A 10,462-nucleotide genomic window follows, 5' to 3' on the forward strand; every position below is an offset into this window, starting at 1 on the left:
TTGTTGCTAAGAGATCTGCCTTGTAAAAAATGTTAAAAGAAGTTCTTCAGAAGCTCCAAATCATGTGCCTGAGGTCGTGTTCTAGTAAAGATAAGCATTTGGAATGAAAGCTACAAGTGTGGTTACTACATGAATAGTTTGCTTCATAAGAAGTTTTGGAGTTGAAATCAGCTTTTAGAGATGGCCCTACTTGGCTAGGTCTTTACTGTCCTGCATCAGTTATTGGATGAGAGCTACCCCAGAAAGGGGTGTGACCTGGTGTGAGGGGACTCTATGCAGCTGAGGCAATCCTAGGAGAGGCTAATATCACAAGGCTGCCTTCAGACAAGAGGCAGCTCATACCCAGTGGCAGAGAGTCAGGAAAATTACAACAGGGAGATGAGATTATCTCTGATACTTTAACTCTCTTAATCTTTATTTGAGGCCCTCATTACTTACTCATAGCATGATCTTTCTCATGAGAATCTGGATATTTCTCATCCATCAAAACTAAGGATAGGGTCCAAAATGCTCTACCTTCCTCTTGTTAGGATGCAGTTTTGTTATGATACTGTGTTAAAAAAAAAAATACATGGGAATGGAAATCAAGGATTAGAAATGAGATTGGCCCACTTTGGGAACTTGTACATAGAGAGATATGGGCTCTACTAGTTTAGAAACTCTAGTTCCCAAAGAGGTGAACAGAACTGTCAGTGATAAGGGTCTGGTTTATGTAACTAGATAAGCCACTGAGTCCAGCAGACATCCTAGCTGAAGAGCAGGACTCTAGAATGGATAGTGAAGAAGTAATATAATGACAATCAGTACTGGCCCTGAGATGCTGTATTGGTGAGAACTAATTTTTCTTGCTATCCTTCTTTTATGTTTAGCTTCAGGAAGAGACATCCACCAGAATCTGCTAGAACTGCTCCAGAACATACGTGAAGAAGTGGGTCAGAGTGGCATAATGGGTAGACTGTGGTGAGTGCTGTAATGTGCTGTCCAGATTCTTTTTCAATGACCATTTCTTTGTCCCAGCCTTTGGGACGGCTGTTGGCAAATAGCCTTCATATGTCAATTCAAAAATTGACTCTGCTGAAGACAGCTTCCTTAACCAAGATTCTACTCCTTCTTAAGCGTATCCACATCGAATGACTGATCAATGTAAGAGTACAAAATCCTGGCAGCAGTCAGCCATGACCCTGCCCCTGTGAATCAGGAAACCTGGTGACAAGCCCCCACCCCTCTGTGGGGCCATTCCAGCCTCTGGGGACAAGGTGGCCACCTGGGTAAAGGCTGTGGATGGGGATGAGCAGTGAATCCTGGCCAAGGTGGTCAGTTATAGCCATGCCACCAACAAGTATGAGGTAGATGACATTGATGAAGAAGGCAAAGAGAGACACACCCTGAGCTGGTGGCACATCATCGCACTGTCCCAGTGGAAAGCCAACCTGGAGACGGATCCTGAAGCCTTATTTCAGAAGGAGCAGCTCGTGCTGGCCCTGTATCCCCAGACCATCTGCTTCTACCATGCCCTGATCCACATGCCCCCACAATGGCCCCAGGATGACTATTCAGTCCTGTTTGAAGACACCTCCTATGCAGATGGTTACTCCTCTCCCCTCATTGTGGCCCAGAGGTACGTGGTGGCTTGTAGGGAGCCCAAGAAAAAGTGAAGAGGACTGGCAGACTCACAATCTCCTGCCACCCTCACTGGGGAATGCAGCAAAAGATTTCATGGCAAATATATATTGTTCCCCTTTAAAAAAAAAACAAAAACAAAAAATACAAAAAAAAAAAAAAAAACCTAGATCTATTCAGATCCAAAGCTCCCCACGGGATCTTCCAAGACTGTAGCTGAGACATCTCCCTCTTTCTAATCCATATATCTTCCCTTTCCTTCCCACAGCTGTTAATCTCAAGGGAAGTCTTTAATCAACATTCTACATACTAAATTCTGCTTCTGAGTCAGTTTATTCTAAAAGTTATGTCTCTTAAAAACATTGTGATTAATATTGTTATATACTTATGTAGTCAGTTTTTATTTATGTCTACCCATGTGTTTACCTTTTTACTTGCTTTTAATTTTTTCCTGTATTTTTATATTTCTTTCTGACATTAATTTTTTCCTTTTCTTTTTTTAAGAATACCTTTAAGTATATCTTTTAATGAAAATATATTTGGATAGATTTTTTTCAGAATTTTGTTTGTTTTTGAAATGCCATTGCTATAGCTTCATTTTAGGATATTCTCACAGGATATAGAGTTCTTGAGTAGTGATTTTTTTTCTTTCTTGCTGCTGTAACTTTCTGAATACAACCCCATGGTCTTTTGACTTACAACTTGCCATTGAGAAGCCAGCTGTCAGACTAATTGACCTTTTGAATATAACCTGTCCATTGTCTAAGATTTTAATGAATCTTAGTATGAAAACATTAGATCTTGAATCAAGAGCTTAATTTCTTTGATTAACTTTGGAAATCCTCTGCCATTATCTCATTGAATATAGCTTTTCCCTAGTTCTATCTCTGTCCTCTCCTTCTGGGATTCTCCATACACATATGTCAGTCTTTCTATTCCTTTTATCTTCTGTCCTTTCTTCACTTGTCTCTTCCAGGCTTCATTTTGGGTATTCACTTTTAAGTCTTCCCATTCACTAATTCTTTCCTGCATGTTTCTAATCAGCTAGCAAACCCATCCATTTAATTCCTAATTATTATTTTTTTTAAATTCTCAAATCCTGTTAGTTTTTTTACATATATTTCCAGTTTCCTTTTAGAATTTCTTGTTCTTTTTATTTTTTTGACCATACCATGCATGTTTATTTTAATATTTGTATCTGACAACCTCATTACGTACGTACTCAATTGGTCTGTTTCTATTATGTTTTTCTCCATAAGTTTTCAATCATATTGTCTTATCTCCTTTTGTGTCGGGTAAGTTCTGAACAATTACCAGAAGTTGTATATAAAAATTGTAGATTTTATTTGACACCTATCATAATGTCTATTTCCAGAAAGAGAAATGTTTTGTGCAGACAGGTAGAGGCATTAGCATTCTTTAATTCAGTTTCAGGGATTGAGTTTATTACCTAGATCTCATTCCTTTTGGTGCCTGTTTACTTTTGTTTATCCTTAATTCCAGAGTTTATACCTTTAGGATGTCAACCCCAATCTTGGGGAAGTTATTAGGGTCTTCACTTCTTGGTGATTTTGGAATCTTATTTCTGTTGCCCTAACACCAGAAGATTGTTAAAGTTCTGATCTAATCCAGAGTGGGCGGAGTCCCTAGAGTAAAAAGTATTCCCCAGTGCTGGTCTTGACCCTCTGGGATTTCTTCTCATTATAGATCTTGACCTATGAGTCTTCATTGCCTTGTCAGCAGCTTGGTTATCTCAAGCAGATTTTTAAAAATATTTTATCCAGTTTTTCTAGTTGTTCTCAGTAACAGATTTGGTCTGATTTACCTAGGCCGCCATTACCAGATGCAAAAGTCCAGTGATAAGCATTTCTTAAGTAGCCTCTCAAAACATTTTCAAGATACACTGTACCTGAAAATTCTATAATGTTCATTCATGTTTGCATTGATTTTCATTTATTTTATCCATTAATCTCTATTTTCTCCTATCTAAGTTGCCTAGCCACAACTAATGACACAGTTAGGAGAATATAGATCATTTCCTGACACATTAGCTGCTCCAATTTAATTAGAAGGCAGACATTCCTAACCCAATCCTCCCCTCCTCCCTTTTACAAAAAAAGAGTGAAAACTTAGAAGGACATAAAAGATATTTCTGATTCGATGGAAATCTTAAAGGAAAAATAACCAATCAAATGATCAATACCCACCCTTAATATTCTAATCTTTAAAGTTCTAAGATCTCAAACGTAGGCAAAAATGAGACATTGATTTATTTAGAAGCTATTCCTATATTATATGCATTCTATTTACATAGCCCAGTATCTTAAGTTGAAGTTCCCAAAGTTAGACACTGGGATGAAGAATAATGTGGAAGTAAAACTAAAAAGTGTTCTGAGGAAAAATCAGTAAAGGATTGGGGAATTTGGAAGGAAGGAAAGGAAAGCACCCTGAAGTATGAAATCCAGCGAAGTCCCATGGAGGACAGATGGGTAATTATGAATCAGTTTTCCAGGGAACTCTTGAGAGTGGAAGTCATATGTGACTCATACCCATCAAAGTGGAACTTTCAGGTGCTAAAGGGGATGTGGGGTAGCTGAATGCAGGGGAAGAAGCATAATGGTAGGAGGAACACATATAGGGAAAGAGGTCACAACACACTCCAAACAAACTTTATTACACTACTATACGAGTTGATAATGACCTTTAAGTGCCATTGAAAACAAGTACCATTGAAAATAAGTTCTTGTTAAGGTATCAGATGAATGTAACAAATTACTGGTTCCCAATTTTAGCTTGGAGACATTTCTATTGCTTCATCCTTCTGGACATTTCCCTCTTCTTTGTTTTGAACATCCTCTAATTTGTTGACCTACAAATAATCTACATTGTTTTCCTGGACTATTTTCTTAATAACACATTAACAACTAAAAATTGTGCTGTCTTGCTGTCTTCTAAGCAGTAAAGTTAATGTAGTACTGTGGTAGTAATTATACTATATGGGTCCCATACTTAGGTAATTTTCAAGATAAGGCCAAAGTTGGAGCACTTACACAGATGTCTATAAGTAAATTCAAAGGTCACTGAAGTGATGTCTATTACTTTGTTACCATTCAATAAAAAATAAATAAACACAGATTTCTGATTGCAAAGTCAATTTAATCAATTAATCTATTAATAGGAACTTACTATGTTCATATAACTTTGTTAGGAGTTGCAGGATATATAAACTACTTCTTTTTGTTAATGGATGTTTAGTTGCATGAGTGTTGAAAAACAATAAATATTACATATCTTTACCCTCTAAAATTCCAACCAAAAATTTAAAATTAAATGTGGTAACCAAATAAATGTATTGCCATTAATTCTGGTAAGACTAGCCTGGAGAATCTATTTTAGATGTGGGGAAACCATCTGACATTTGATGCTCCGGTCCCCACTCTATCACCTACCCCATCTAAAACTTGAGATAATCCACCTGAGAGGGAGAATTTGTGTCTGCAGAGCAGATAACTCTGATCCAGAATTCCTGCCTCATATGCAAGGGACCCAGGCAGCTGAACAGAGTGAGATGTCCTCCAGATCTGTCTCTGGAAGGCATGCCTGGAGAAAAGAACCAAACACCCTGCTGACAGGAAGATAGGGTTGAGTAGAACAGGCTCCCAATCCCCTGAATTAGGTCAACTACTTCTCTTCTCTGGTGGGGGTTGGGGGATAAGGAAGAGTGAGATTTAAGAAAAAAACATGGATGGAGCGCCTGGGTGGCTCAGCTGGTTAAGTGTCTGCCTTCGGCTCAGGTCATGATCCGGGAGTCCCAGGATCGAGCCCCACATCGGGCTCCCTGCTCAGCGGGGAGTCTGCTTCTCCCTCCAACCCTCCCCCCCTCATGCTCTCTCACTGTCTCATTCTTTCTCTCTCAAATAAATAAATAAAATATTTTTTTAAAAAAAAGAAAAAACATGGATACTCACTTTCCGTTTCTAATAGATGCGCTTCCCTGTTTTAGAGGCCAAGATAGGAGAGTAGAGGATAGTACTCCCTTCATTAAATGTTGTCACTCTACCAGTTGCCTCCTATAAGCTTGGGATCGCCTGAGAGGAAGGGCCCTTGCACAATCTCTGGGAAGAGCATTTCTAAGAACAATAGGCCCAAGAGGAATCTCCTTGGGGACAGAGGTCTTGTCTTACATAGCTTTGAGCTACTCATAGTGTTTTGGGCAAAGAGGAGGCTCAATAAGAAATTGTGAATTTTGTTTTATTTTACTTTGCTCAATTTTGCTTAGGACCACAGGATTTAAATTTAAATCACTGCAGGTTTAATTACAGTGGAAAAGAAGGGAATGAGAAAACCACTTTAGTTTACAATCTCAAAATAAATGCCAGGGCAGTAAAGGTACCATGAGGAATCTATTGGTAGCACACCGGAGTTAGGCAACTCTTGAGCAAATTTAGCAATCAATTGATATTTGTCTGAAAATTCAAGGCAGCAATTTTCTTTGGTGGCATAATATGTAGATAAAATTCTAAATGAAAGCTCTACTGGAGCTATTGGTAATCACAACACTTGCACAATTAATTTCAAAGTACCATATATTATTTTGTGGGCTAAATTACATGTCTCACAAACTTGCACATGCCATATACACAGTCCCAGAATAAATGCCAATGTGTTTTGGTATATATACGCCAAATATATATTCCTGCACTTTGTGACTATTCACCAATCTCACCGAGGCTACCTAAGCTTACATAAAAAAATAGGACAAATTTTAAGAGTAAATTTGTAAAATTATATGAATAGAAAGAGATGTAGTGCTGTGATTTTATGTGTTTCATTGCAAGTACTAGTGCTGAGACAAAATACCCATCCATGCACTTATGAATGAAGTTTATTCTGTTTTTGAAAATGCATAAACATGAAATACACTGTAATACTAATTTTTTTTTCTGCTAAGAGTGGTCAAATTGTTAGTTTTGGGTAATATTTTTCTGTACTCTAAGCTTAAATTTACAGCTTCACGGAATCCTTAATTTTAACTTACTCTTTGATTCTAGTAATAGGGTGATGGATAGACTTATATGTTAAGATATAGTACATGTATATGCCTTTGTGTTTGTTTTTTTTAACCCTAAAATTATTAGCTAGCAAAATAATCCATATTTAAAAACAAATAGCAACCAGATTGGTAAAAAACACACATACTTTTAGACACTGACAACATTAGAATACGACTAAAAAAAAAAGTTCAACACAAGACTAACAAACAGTCCCTAGAATACCTCCCACCCTCTCCATACTGCATTTGATGAATGATGATTTTAGTAAAATAGGGACTCATATTTTTGACTATGCCCTGGAAAACATGCACTATCAAAGACAATGTACTGTTTTCCACAGAAAAGAGAAAAACACACTTATTGCTCAGATAAGACATGGTCTTAATTTATGAATATCTGCCCTATGGGTGTGAGCAAGACAATATGGGATAATAGTTTTTAAAATGGCTACACAACAGAAAATTACCTTAGAGGAAATGAATATTTAACCTGTCATTGATTTTTTTTTTAACAATCACATAAGGAAGCATTTATTTGAGGTTTAACATGGCATCATACAAATAAAATTTGTATAAACACAAATCCACATCAAGTCATAACACAGATAGCAAAAGACAAAGTAAAAACAAAGAAAACTAATTGGCGGCTATATACAGTTGGACAGTTGTGTCTTGTACACTAGAAAGTCTTTTACAAAATAATCATCTTAGATCAACAGGAGACCAATCTTCAATGTCGTCCTGCAAGATGGGTTAACTTTAGCAATCCCCTCCTGTTTTCTCCAACATCCTCCTTTAGTATGGCTGGTAATTGTTTTGGTGATTGCCACCCCCTCGAGACGCCTTGCCGTAAGCGCTCTGTTGCCCACTGTAGTCTGCATATCGCTGTCCATATCCATAGTTCCCATAGTTATACCCAGTATAATCATAGCCACTATAGTTTTGATCACCACCATGGGCACTATTGTAATTTCCATATCCTTGATCATAATAGTTATTAAATCCTTGGTTCCAGTTTTGGCCCTGACCTCGTCCACGACCCCTAGTACCACCTCGTCTACCAGCTGCAGCACCTCTTCCTCCTTTTTGTTGTTGCTGTTGCTGCCTGTATACCTCTTTGGGTTGTGCAACTTTGATTTCACACTTCCCAGAACCAATCTGATGATATCTGCTTTCTAGCAATTTCTTTACTGGCTCTTTGTCTGTATATGTAATAAAACAAAATCCTCTTCTTTCATTTGTTTTTGTATCCATGGGAAGTTCAATATTTTCAATCTCTCCAAAGGCTCCAAAATATTCTTTAATTTGTTCTTCAGAAGTATCTGGGCTCAATCCACCCACAAAAACCTTTTTGGGGGGTTCTTTCCCTTTTAAAGCTTTGGCCCTTTTGGGGTCTATCAGTTTTCCATCCAATTTGTGTTCTTTCAGTTCCAAAACCTTATCAACACTAGCAGCATCTTTGAAAAGCACAAATCCAAATCCTCTTGATCTTCCAGTCACTGGATCTGTTTTTATTGTACAGTCTACAACTTCCCCAAATCGAGACAAATATTCAGTCAGATCTTTCTTGCTCATATCCCAGCTCAAGCCTCCAATAAACATTTTACCGTCATCCTGCTGATTCTTGCTCGCGTTGATCTTGGACCCCTCTGCGAATTCCTCTATGTTGCTGTACTCGTTCATGTCCTTCATGGTGGCGGAGTTGTCGGCGGTGGGGTGCTGGCGCGCAGTCTGGGTCGCGGCAGCAGCGGCGGCGGAGCGTTGTATGGAGCTGGATTTAAAATGGCGGCGGAAGAGCAACCTGTCATTGATTTTTAAAAATTAACCTCACTGCCATTATGCTGAAGGGTCAAAAATCGTAACTCTGCTTCTAAGTTAGTGGTGCCAACTATGTCACATAGGGCTGTGGGCATGTGGTCCTGAAGCATGCCATTCTGTCATATTCCAACAAGCTCCAGGTGAATCGCACATCACCACCATCTGCATTTCCTTTGTTTCTGGCTACATTTTTCATCTCTCTTCCTCTTTTTCCCACTTTGATTGAAAACTACTATTTACTTTATCTCCCTTTTATGCTTTCTTATGATACTGTATTTTATTTTTATTGAAAACAAATATTGTATGTTAAGAAGTCCCAAATAAACAAAAATCTTGGAAGGTAGACACAGAATTAAAAAGGTAGGTTGTTTGAAAATATTAGATGCTTAATACAAGAGGTAACATCTTAAGACTTGAAGTGTAGACTTTGCTTTTATTATATTATTAAAAAGGATGTTCACTGAGGACTAGAATTAATAATGTAGATACAGAAAGGCAACATTTCTAATAGTTGTTAAACAAAATGTTCCATTACCAAACCAAAGTTATTTTATCATAAAAATTTGTGCTTTATTTTAAACAGTATAACAGCAATATTTACCATGAATAGCAATAAGGAAATTATCATCAAAGATAATAAATAGGAGAATGTTATTGTAGAGCATTATTGGTTGAATTGTATCCCCACCTCACAGAATTCAGATGTTGAAGCCTTAACCCCCCATACTTCAGAATGTGACTGTCTTCAGAGACAGGACCTTTTAAAAGGTAGTTAAATTCAAATGGAATTGTTAGATTGGGTCCTAATCCAATATGACTGGTGTCCTTATAAGAAAAGGAGATTTGGACACAGATCATACCCAACACCGACAGGGACAATCATGCAAGGACACAGAGAGAACGTGGCTATCTACAAGACAAGTAGAGAGGTCTCAGAAGAAATCATACCTGCTGACACCTTGATCTTAGACTTCTAGCTTCTAGAATTATGAAAATAAATTTCTATTATTTAAGCCATCTATTGGTATTTTGGTATTTTGCTATGGCAGCTCCAGCAAACTACTATAGAGGGTAATGGCGTGCGTATTCCTGTCTGAGGAAGGTAAAAATTGGAAAGTTTCCATGTTTTCCTTTAGGCATTCAGGCACTGGATAAGATAAAGTCTGCTCTTTAAAATCCCAAAACATCTTTCAAAGTTCCCATTTAAAAGGTAAATTAATATTGGTTATTTCTCTGCCCATAATTTTTATTCACTTTAGAAAATGGGCTTTTTAGCAGTCTAGCATTTGCATTTGATTATCCAAACAGGATTTAAAGAGTGTTAACAAAAAGAAAAAAAAAATCACTCAGTACATAATGAAACCAAAAATAAAGGGTGGAATGGGATGGAGGATGAGAAAAGTATGTAGTATGTAGTGAGCAGTCTAAGTCAGCTCCTGTGTTTCTGTTGAAAAGTTTAGGTTCATGGAAAAGTGTAGCAAGGATCTAATGAGTCACAGAGGTCCTGTGGTCCTCTGTCCTGTGGTCCTCAGAGGGTGGTCAAAGACAGGGTATGATTCAGAGGCTATGTCTTGCTGATTAGCACTTTTTCACTTAAATTTGTAAGCCAAAAAGTACTTGCTAATTGACAATTTTGAGTTAGGAAAATACCAGAGGTTGTTCTTTGAATTTTTTTAAAAATCATTCCTTAAATTTGAGTTTGCTTCTTGTTTTTCTATGTAAGGTATACACTCCACCTTAAATAAATAAATAAATAAACAAACAAACAAACACACAGCAGTAATTTCTACTGTTAGAATTTTGACCAGATTCCCACTTGTGAATAGCACAGAAATGGGATTAGGGACTCTTTCAGTAAAAGTTAATAAACATATACCATACTCTAAGAGTGATCTATGTACCCAATTTAAATTACGTTCCAACTGACCTGATACTAAATACACTTTTGATCACATAAAAGCAGGGAATTAA

The 10,462-nt window shown here is 37.4% G+C and overlaps 2 pseudogenes; one reads left to right on the forward strand and one right to left on the reverse strand.

Annotated features, from left to right (window-relative positions):
• The first annotated feature begins 1,130 nt into the window (after positions 1-1,130).
• LOC112814059 (SAGA-associated factor 29 pseudogene) lies at positions 1,131-1,655 on the forward strand (annotated as a pseudogene).
• Positions 1,656-7,208: 5,553 nt separating this feature from the next.
• Positions 7,209-8,380, reverse strand: LOC112814068 (heterogeneous nuclear ribonucleoprotein D-like pseudogene; annotated as a pseudogene).
• Between the last annotated feature and the right edge of the window lie 2,082 nt (positions 8,381-10,462).

The sequence above is a fragment of the Callorhinus ursinus genome, unplaced genomic scaffold (genome assembly GCF_003265705.2).
Source record: "Callorhinus ursinus isolate GAN/ISIS: 27379988/994484 unplaced genomic scaffold, GSC_fseal_2.0 scaffold6, whole genome shotgun sequence".
NCBI lineage: Eukaryota > Metazoa > Chordata > Mammalia > Carnivora > Otariidae > Callorhinus > Callorhinus ursinus.